General features: G+C 46.2%; 1 pseudogene; it reads left to right on the top strand.

Annotated features, from left to right (window-relative positions):
• Window positions 1–3,749: 3,749 nt before the first annotated feature.
• On the top strand, window positions 3,750–3,860 carry LOC130277936 (U2 spliceosomal RNA; annotated as a pseudogene).
• Window positions 3,861–11,576: the final 7,716 nt, after the last annotated feature.

The following is an 11,576-nucleotide window of genomic DNA, read 5'->3' as shown; positions in this document are numbered from 1 at the left end:
CCTTCCCTGCGAGGTGCTTTCCTGGCTCGCTCAACCACTTTCTATTGCCTACACTGGTGATCTCCGTAGGTTTCGGAACTACAATGCCCAGCATGCTCTGGCAGGGTCCCAGATGGTAACGGTGCCCCACACGATAATAGTGCTTCTTTTGGTGCCCCACACAGTAACAGTGCCCCCCTTTTTCTTTGTGTGGTGTCCCGGTACCGTATTGCATACCGTACCTTGTATGGTGGTCCCCAAAGTCAGAGTTACTACGCTCAGGTAGGGTCTCCCAGGTGGGAGAGCCCCTAGTCGCCTCCTACTTTTCTAATTTTCTAATGTTTATGTGTACATATTCAATAATGTAAATATTTAATATAATGCATATTAGTATACTTACCTTGGTAGTGTCGCAGGACCTTCGGTCATGTGACTATGTTAATTCCTCTATGGTATGTTGGGGGACCTTTGGAGGTCCTTGGGTCACATGTTTACCCATAACTCTATGTAAAGATGATTGACAGAAGTATTGGACCAATTAGCTCTAGTCCAGCCCCTGCCCATATAAGGGAGCTTTAGCCAATTATCTATTGGGTTGCTGTTCTCGTGGATGCCGGACTAGCAGGACGGATCTGCGCAACTTTCAAAGACATGCTAGGCCAGAAAACCTGCGGCCTCAGCCTAAACTAAATCCCTGCTAAAGCTAGCGTGACTACTGGACCGAAACTAAATCCCCTAAATCCAGTGGAACAGCGTATATCAGTCTACGGACTCTAAAACGCTTAAGGTCCCAACCTTTGTCAATCTCTAAGAGACTTTGCTTGTATAGAGACTGTTCCGGTTATGAAGCTTGCATAAAATCTTCGGTAAAGTTCCGACTGTTTTCAGCAAACTCTCCGGTTGTGGACATTCCATTATTCTATACCTCCCTATCGCTCTTGGGAAGGGTGGCGGTAGGACAAGCATTACAGAGGAGCCCTCACCCTGGCGTCACGAATAGAAAGGGTTAAACAAGCACCCTTTAGTAACCGCACAGCTACATCCCATATACCCTATACCCCAAGCTATCACATAGACTTGCATTGAGGGGGCGGGACGTGAGGTCACGGGGTTGGGGTGTGACGTCACAAGGGGGCGGGTGTGAACATGGAAGCCCGCACCCAGCATTCAGAACATTGAGTTCCGGACGCTGGGGAGCGGAGTAACCCTTTAAAGAGGTACTCCGCCACTAGACATATTATCCCCAATCCAAAGAATAGGAGAAAGTATCAGGGCCGGCTCTACCCATAGGCAGAATAGGCAGCCGCCCAGAGCGCCCTCTTGATGGGGGGCGCCGCTCTGCCTGCCGCAAGAAAGTTAGACAACCCGCATCCGAACCACTCGCTAAGCCAGCAGCATGAGGAGGAGGTTTGTTACAGTGTGTTTCCCCATTAGTAAGCTAATTACATGAGGAGGGGGTTTGTTACAATGTGTTACCCCAGTAGTAAATTGGGGCGTGTAAAAGGGTGGAGTCAAGGGGGAAGGCCAAATTAGCTTTTACTTAGGGTGGCAAAAATCCTTGCACCAGCCCTGGCTAACATGTCTGATCATGGGGGTCTGGCCTCAGGGAACCCCCGCAATCTCCGCCGCAGCACTCCAGTCATCCGGTCGAATCCGTGCCAGATGCCGTCGGCTATGTACATAGACATGAATGGAGAGGGCATGGCATGACGTATTCCCTGTTCATGTACGCCGCAGAGCCGGCCCGGAGATCACAGAGGCGGCATCCCCACGATCAGACATGTTAACCCCTATCCTATGTATAGGGGATAACATGTCTAGGGGCAAAGTACCCTTTTAATTTCTTAACCCTTTAAGGATGCAGGGATTTTTCATTTTTTCACTTTTGCTTTCCAAATTCCAAAATTTTCCACCCATAGGTGGGCATGCTTTTTGCGCCCCCAATTGTACTTCGTAATGCTGTCAATCATTTCACCACAAAATAAAAAATAATGTATGTGGTGCCTTGGTGGGGGCATAGGGTAGTTGGGGTGTTGTTTTTCCTGAATTATAAAGGGCGCTGTTAACCCTTGTCACTCGTGTTGTCCACAACCACTGTCAACTGAAACTTGCAGGAACTTTTACTGAAGATTTTCTGAAGCGGACAATAGTAATAACAGTCCATGAACAAAGTCTATTTGTATTTGAGCAGCGATTGACAGTTGGTTGGGATCAGATAAGCTCAATTTAGCTTTAGGAAGATTCCGTTGCATAGATCCGCTGGATTTAGGGGTGCGTTTAGGTCCAGTGATCTTGCGGAGAGTAGCAGGGAATTATATATCTATAACCGCTGTGGTGTAGACCGAGGCCGCGAGGCTTTGGCCTAGTAAACGTACTTGAAAGTTGCAGAGGTCCTACCTCATTCAGTGACAGCAACCCAAGAGAGCGAATAATGGCCTCAGCTCCATTATATGGGCAGGGGCGGGCCCTTTTGGATTGGTCCAAAACAACTGTCACTCACCGTTACACGGCATTATGGGATAACACGTGACTCAAGAACCACCTAAGGTCCTTCAACATACCATAGAGTTCTGAACCATGTCACATGACTCACAGGTCCTGCGACGCTAAAACAAGTGAGTAACACCATATACATATTCACAAAGATAATATTCATAAATATCAATTTACTAAGGGGGGACTAGGGGCTAACTAGGGAAGCGGACCCCGACAGTCCGTGGGACTCTGACTTTGGGGACTAATAACCAAGGCACTGTATGAAATACGGTGTCGGGACACCACATGTATCGGTGCCATTTTAGTTTTTATGGGACCTTTTGATCGCTTTTTATTACTTTTTTTGTATTCGAAGTGAAAATCATCAGTTCTGGACTTTAGTTTTTTTTTTTTTACATATACGCCACTGATCGCAAAGTTTAATTAATGTTATCTTGTAATAGTTCGGACATTCCCGCATGCACCGATACCACATATGTTTATTTCTGTTGACGTTATTTTATTGTAAAAAATGGGAAATGGGGGCAATTCGAACTTTTATTAGGGAAGGGGTTACATCACATTTATCAACAAAAAAAAGTCTTTTCATTTTTTTGTCCATTTGGAAAGGTACCCTCTGCCTCTCCTCCCTGCTGATTGGGACCCCGCAATTTTGCCGTGGTGGTCCTTATTAGCTTTACTTAGCTACAAGCTCTTTAGATGCTGCAATCAACTTTGATTGCATCGTCTATAGGGTTAATGCTTGACATTGGCGTGATTGGTGATATCCTGCATTAGCCGTGAGTCCTTAATGCGGACACCGCGTGTGAAGCGTGTGGATTGTCAAGCGCGTATTGGTAGTCATGAAAGGGGTACTCCGGGGAACACAACTTTTCCCCTGACCCCTAGGTTCCCCATGTTCAGACACTTATCCCCTATCCTGCTAAAAGGGGATAAGTTGTGTTCCCCGAAGTACCCCTTACATGACCACCGATACGTGCTTGACAATCATTGCATATAGAGCTGAGCCCTCTTTATATGTGGTGGGTGTCAGCTGTATATTACAGCTGAGCCCTGCCTGCAACTGACTTTCATCTGATCCCAGCAGTTTTACCATCTTCATGCATAGAGTAAACTGACAGGTGCAACACCTGTCAGGAGAGTGATCAGCACCCCCGCATCGCAATCGTGGGGAGTCTGTCACAGTGGGACCTACCTATACAGTCTGCCTCAGGCAGGCTGCACGAGAAGATTGCTGATTTCACTGATCATTGCAACGCAATAGTATTACATTGATCACTTCTCAGCCTTTTGGCTAAGATCAAGTGTAGTAGCTGTTCTTATCAGGTAGTCCACTAGTAGGACTGGATGGCTACATGGAGGGGGCAGGTGTACCGGGACATTCCGGGGCTGGTGCCACAACACCAGCTCAACGGCTGCCCTGATGTGACCTGTTTCCTCAACGTCTCGCCATGAGGTACTTTTGTGCCTCGGGGAGTGGTGACCCTGAGGTGCCGAAACTCACTGGGTGTTATAGCTGAGTGAACGCACTGCGCCATAGACTCTTCACCTCTGGCACTCACCCTTCTGGCTAGGATCAGGGACATATTAGCCCTTCTGGGTGTCCCTCCTGGTGGTCTAGGGGAGGTGTGTGTGGCCATTAGGTTCCCCACCTCCCTGCAACCCCTGGGCATCTTGGCTTTGGTTAAGATGCCATCAGTATACGGCTCCTCGGCTGATACCTTGGTTAACACCTAGGTTGAAGCCAGGAGCATTTTCGGCCCCTTTGGCGAAAAGGGGCATTAAAACTTGCCTCGGCTCTTAAAAAAAATAAAAATAAAATTGTATTACATTGTGGGCAATCTAATGACTTCTTCTGAAAGTTCCAAAATGTAAGGGAACTGAAAAAGTGTTAAAAAAATTTGTAAAAATTATGTTTTTAAAAAATATATATTTTTGAAAAAAATTTAAATCACTTCCTTTTTTCCAAATTTTAAAATAAAAGAGTCGAGCGAGCGACCACGCCATTCTGAAAGTGTTCCCAGGCCAGAGGAAGTCGGAAATTCCTAGCTGTGGGCATAGGAGCTGGTGAGTCGACGGGCCACACAGTGCTAGTCCGGGATGGATACAGTAGAAAGCCTCAGGTAGCTGGATCCCAAGGACTTGTCCATACCCTGGGGGTAGCAGAACCCTAGTCAAGCCTAATGTCCCAAGTCTTTAGTGCACCACAAGTCCCAGCAAGGCAAAAGGGCTTCCAATGGTTACACTACATCTCCTCTACTCTGATCTCTACTGGGAGAATTCTAACAACTACTCACTTGCTTCAGTAAAAAATAGTTATCCGTAACCTTGCATCAATGTCATCATTGTCCCCGCGCTTGGCCCAGGAGTAGCTAAACCTCGGACCATGTTGGTTAACGGTGCCCTGGCGTCACGAACTGACAACTACACCCCGTGGACACCACAAGCTTATTTTTGGTCACATCATGTGCCAAAAGAATATAATAAAAAGACGGTCACAAAGACACCAAAATGGTACTTCACCGTGCAAATATTGAGCCATCATTTAGTTTTATAGATTAAAAAGTAAAAAATATAAAGGCAAAAAATATTAAGTAATAAAACACAACAAAAATAATAAAAAATGGGTATTGTCGTAACCACCTGCAGAATAATGATGACATGTCAAAGGAAAATACTTTAGGCCGTTCCCTTTGATATATTATTATTCTGCAGGTTAAATCCCTCAAAAATGGCAAAATTACATGTTTTTTTTTCTATTTTAGCCCAAAAATACATGTTGTTTCTATTCTGCAGTATATGTTATGGTAAAATGAAGGGGCTCTTTAAGAAGCACAATTGCAACTTGCCCTGAACCAAATGTATTGCAGAAAGCAGTACGGCACAGTTCAGTGTTATATCTCTATATCATAGTCGGGGTATTTCCATCCATGTGTAGAACTCATAGAACTTTCACTGCACTTTGCTTTTATCTCTTCTGTTTCCTTCTGCGCTTATCAGTAGGATTTTAATTTTATTTCAGAAGGTCCTAATGCAAGATACTGCTATCTCCTATGTGTGTGGATGGTTCGCTCTACAGCTCTGCTACCTCCATTGCTTTCCACAATCCTCTGTATGCAACTCTGAGACAAACACTATGCAACAGCAGAATTTACTGCACTCTACACCTCTGCTACATTCACTGCTCTCCACACCTCCACTACATTCACTGCACTCCACACCTCCACTACATTCACTGCACTCCACACCTCCACTACATTCACTGCACTCTACACCTCCACTACATTCACTGCACTCTACACCTCCACTACATTCACTGCACTCTACACCTCCACTACATTCACTGCACTCTACACCTCCACTACATTCACTGCACTCTACACCTCCACTACATTCACTGCACTCTACACCTCCACTACATTCACTGCACTCTACACCTCCACTACAGTCACTGCACTCTACACCTCCACTACATTCACTGCACTCCACACCTCCACTACATTCACTGCACTCTACACCTCCACTACATTCACTGCACTCTACACCTCCACTACATTCACTGCACTCCACACCTCCACTACATTTACGGCACTCCACACTTCCACTACATTCACTGCACTCCACACCTCCACTACATTTACTGCACTCTACACCTCCACTACATTCACTGCACTCCACACCTCCGCTACATTCACTGCACTCCACACCTCTGCTACATTCACTGCACTCTACACCTCCGCTACATTTACTGCACTCTACACCTCTGCTGCATTCACTGCACTCCACACCTCCACTACATTTACTGCACTCCACACCTCCACTACATTTACTGCACTCTACACCTCCACTACATTTACTGCACTCTACACCTTTGCTACATTCACTGCACTCTACACCTCCACCACATTCACTGCACTCCACACCTCCACCACATTCACTGCACTCTACACCTCCACTACATTTACTGCACTCTACACCTCCACCACATTCACTGCACTCTACACCTCCACTACATTTACTGCACTCTACACCTCCACTACATTTACTGCACTCTACACCTCCACTACATTTACTGCACTCTACACCTCCACTACATTCACTGCACTCCACACCTCCACTACATTCACTGCACTCCACACCTCCACTACATTCACTGCACTCCACACCTCCACTACATTCACTGCACTCTACACCTCTACTACATTCACTGCACTCCACACCTCCACTACATTCACTGCACTCCACACCTCCACTACATTCACTGCACTCCTCACCTCCACTACATTTACTGCACTCTACACCTCTACTACATTCACTGCACTCTACACCTCCACTACATTCACTGCACTCCACAACTCCACTACATTTACTGCACTCTACACCTCCACTACATTTACTGCACTCTACACCTCCACTACATTTACTGCACTCTACACCTCTACTACATTTACTGCACTCTACACCTCCACTACATTTATTGCACTCTACACCTCTACTACATTTACTGCACTCCTCACCTCCACTACATTTACTGCACTCCACACCTCCACTACATTCACTGCACTCCACACCTCCACTACATTTACTGCACTCTACACATCCACTACATTCACTGCACTCCACACCTCCACTACATTCACTGCACTCCACACCTCCACTACATTCACTGCACTCTACACCTCTACTACATTTACTGCACTCCACACCTCCACTACATTTACTGCACTCTACACCTTCACTACATTCACTGCACTCTACACCTCCACTACATTCACTGCACTCCACACCTCCACTACATTCACTGCACTCCACACCTCCACTACATTCACTGCACTCCACACCTCCACTACATTTACTGCACTCTACACCTGCAGTACACTCTACAGCTCCACTACATTCACTGCACTCCTCCCCTTTAAGATAGAAGCCCCCATTAGTTGGTAGGGAATCTCCCCTATGAGGAAGAAGCGCCCCCCCCCCCCCCCCCCCCCAGCAGGTAGGTAGGGATTCCTCCCTATTAGGTAGAAGCCTAATGGCTCTGATGAAGCTCTTAGGAGCAAAACATGTCAGAGTTTTTAAGATTGTGTCACCGGTTATATTTTATATCTGATGTTAGGCCTGCAGCCATCCACAGTTATACATAATATACATTACCTTACTGGTGAACACTGTGGGGCGCACTTTAGCCACTTTCTAACTGGTGACACTGGTGTTATTAAATGTTTGGGTCATAATAAATAATGAATAAATACTCTAATAAAAGGGAGGTCTTGGGTGGGGTTATTAGGAAGGGTATCAGTGATCCTGTCATATAGATTTGTGATGTTGCAGTTTATACTGTACCCGCGTCCTTTTCGGGGTATTTTTTGGAGTGGGCTTCTTATGATCAGCTCCTGGTCAGGGGGAACCTGACCTCCAAATATCTTCAGTCATCCAACAGCGAGCGAATAGAGCAGTGACCGAGCATGTGGTCTACCGCCAAGATTACTCTACTCTAGGACGAAAAGACCTCCCATCTGGTGATCATGGGGGTCCCAGCGGTTGGGCTTTCACCACTTATCTCCAATACCGTTGATAGTTGAGAAGTTGTAATCTCAGGATAATTCTTGTAGCACCTCTGGTTCCCGCACTGGTTATACTGGTTCATCAGCTATAGGTGACATACGAGCCGGTTTTTCTAATAATTAAACTGTGAAATAGTTTCCTCATGAGGTTCTCTGCCCACCAGCCGTCTTTCCATCTTCTGAGGGCTTCGCTGTGACATCTTATCAGCTACTCGTGTCAGTCACTCTCCTAGCTGACATTTCCTTATTGGTATTTCCTGAAATATTTTACATCTTTAGTAAATGTCCCTTTAGGTTTTGTGCCTCAGATAAACAATATTAGTTTTTTTTAAAGGATATTTTACATTTCTGATTCAGGTCAGGACTATTAATGTAGATGACATCAACCATATAGAATGTTCCACCCCAAAATCAGAATCATGAGTCAGGTAGGGTAGGAACGGTGCAGCCCTATGCTAAGCCCAATCCACTGTCCTGAAAAGGCGGCCCCCCAACTGGGTGATGGTCCCTACACTGAATAAGTGCTTGTACAAACATCAAGGGACCAGACTGGGTCACAACCTAATACACATGTCCAGGACAGAATGAGAACACAGCAGGAGAAGTCGTTTGCTCCACTCCCGCCTCCCTAAGTAAAAATCCAACTTAAAGGGGTATTCCAGGAAAAAAACTTTTTTATATATAGATATATATATATATATATATATATAGATATATATATATATAGATATATATATATATATATATATATATATATATATATCAACTGGCTCCAGAAAGTTAAACAGATTTGTAAATTACTTCTATTAAAAAATCTTAATCCTTTCAATAATTATCAGCTGCTGAAGTTGAGTTGTTGTTTTCTGTCTGGCAACAGTGCTCTCTGCTGACATCTCTGCTTGTCTCGAGAACTGCACAGAGTAGAATAGGTTTGCTATGGGGATTTGCTTCTAATCTGGACAGTTCCCAAGACATATGTCATCAGAGAGCACTTAGACAGAAAAGAACAGCTCAAATTTAGCAGCTCATAAGTACTGAAAGGATTAAGATTTTTTAATAGAAGTAATTTACAAATCTGTTTAACTTTCTGGAGCCAGTTGCTATATAAAAAAAGTTTTTTTTCCTGGATAACCCCTTTATCTTCTCTTCGCTGACACCAGGGCCTCCTTTTCCTCTGGTCTAGGTGTTAGACTTCTTCTTCTGTGTAGTGCGGGGCTCTGATTTTCTCTGCTAACACTGCACGCCAGGCGTCATGATGACATCATCTCATTGCGAGGGTAGGAAGAGCGCTGCCCGGATACAGTACTAAAGCAGGGATTAACTTTCCCAGTACTGAGTGGTGATGCATACATGATACGCATCGCCACTCATTTTTTTTTTTGTGGGGGGGGTCCAAATCCCCTGCCAGTGGCTGGGGATTCAGATTTTTCCACCCGCCTTCTCCCGTCGTTGCCCTAATGCAGCAGCCTTAGCTGCCTTATGGTAGTGCTGGCCCAGATTACGTTCAGGAAACCTTCTTTTTTGTCCAGGACAGTTTTGTCAGGTTCAGGTTATTTCAGAGAACATTGTCGGTTTTGTTGCCTTTGACGGAAGGAAACCAACAATGTTGTCCACATCTGAAGCTATCTGCTTTGGTTTACATGGCAATAAAATTGGCCTTGACTGCCAGGAACAGCAGAATACACATCCTGTGGTTATTCATGACGTGACAGGGGTAGAACGCAGCCAAACTTTGTGACTATCCTAGGGACATAAGTCATGTCCAAAAACATCATTGCCAACTGAGAGTGATTTCTAGGGACAGTGATAGATTTAAAGGGGTTCTCCACAATAAGGTGATTATAGCACTTAACTCCCAGACAGTAATGGACATGCTTAGGAAGGATCTGCGCTTGTCTTGAGGATAAATGGCTATGTTGTGAGATTACCATAACACTGTGGCTAGATTTTTGTGAACTGGCTATTTCCTGTTAGAGTTCGTTCCCTTAAACTACAAATCCCACGATTCCTTGTTTGTAAGTGTGAGGTCCCTTTTCTCCCTCCCTCAGCCACCCCACCCACTGAAACACTCTAGTGCTTCCTTCCAATCAATAGACAAGTATGTTCTAACCAGGGTGCGTCCAGCTGTTGCAAAACTACAATGCACTGCAGAATGACCTCCCTCCCACGCAGCGGTCGCTCCACCCATTGAAGCACAGACAGGCTCCCTCTAAACACCTGACTAGTGATGTAATGTCTCTGGCTGCACTGCAAGCTGGGAAAACCTGAGACGACAGTCATTTTGTATGCTGTTAAATAATAAACATTGGGGCAAAAATCACAGAATTGCGAGACCACCATGAAACATCAGTACGGACACTATATATATATATATATATATATATAAAATGAAATACGCTAACTTTACAGCTCCTGTAGGGCAAAATCTTGGAATACCCCTTTAAAGGGGTTGTGCGCTGCCCTGACTTTCGGAGCTCCACTCACAGCGTCCGGAAGTTCATTACTCCGAACGCTGTGTGCGGGCTTCCGTGTTCGCGGCTGCCGGGCGTGACGTCACGCCAGCCCCCTCGTGACGTATCACCTGCCCCCTCGTGACGTCTCGCCAGCCCCCTCGTGACATCTCGCCAGCCCCCTCGTGACGTCTCGCCCGCCCCCTCAACGAAAGTCTATGGGAAGGGGGCGCAACGTCACGAGGGGGCGGGCGAGACGTCACGAGGGGCCGGCCCGACGGAAGCCCGCACACAGCGTTCGGAATAATGACCTTCCGGACGCTGTGAGCGGAGCTCCGAAAGTCAGGGCAGCACACAACCCCTTTAAAGGCACATATACACATGTGATGCTCAGCGGAGCCTGCAGGATCAGTTTTGCGTTTCACTTCATCCTCCATGTGCTGCTCTTTGTTTTTTTTTCGTAAGACGTCTAACCTTGACGCTCGCCCCGGATCCAAAGACTGTTATTAGAAGCCTCCGGCCGCGGTGATTACGTTACCTTAAAAACCTCAGTTAGAGTCGGGAGAATTTCGCTTCTTCTTTTTTTAAAGCCGAGGAACGTGCTCTCGATTCACCCAAAGTGCAAGAAAAAGTGCAACGTGTTACACTAAAAAAACGTGCACAAAGGATGCGGTCTATCGCAAGCCCTTCTCCGATAGGAGAGAGGCCTCCCAACAAACCTTACCCTTTGCCTCCGGACCAAAAGGTACCTGCGAGGTTCCAGGTTTGATGTCCCTTTTCGCCGAAGCTACTAGGGGACCACAAATGCTCCCGGCATCCCCCTTGGCGTTAGCCAAGGTATCTGCCCGCAGAGCCGATAACGGTAGGTACCCTGCCAAAGCAGGAGTACCCGGGGTGTTTGCAGGGAGGTGCGGAACCTAATGGCCACACACACCTCCCCTAGACCGCCAGGAGGGACACCCAGAAGGGCTACCGCATCCTGACAATCCTGTGAACACACAACACGCAAAAAGTGACACAGTGAGACAAAAAAGAAATAAATAAGTGAATGTGTGCAGATATACTGCCCGGACATCCGGCCGGATCT

The sequence above is a fragment of the Hyla sarda genome, chromosome 6, assembly GCF_029499605.1.
Source record: "Hyla sarda isolate aHylSar1 chromosome 6, aHylSar1.hap1, whole genome shotgun sequence".
NCBI classification, from domain to species: domain Eukaryota; kingdom Metazoa; phylum Chordata; class Amphibia; order Anura; family Hylidae; genus Hyla; species Hyla sarda.
Note: the sequence above shows the minus strand (reverse complement) of the source record. Positions and strands in the feature narration are given on the sequence as shown.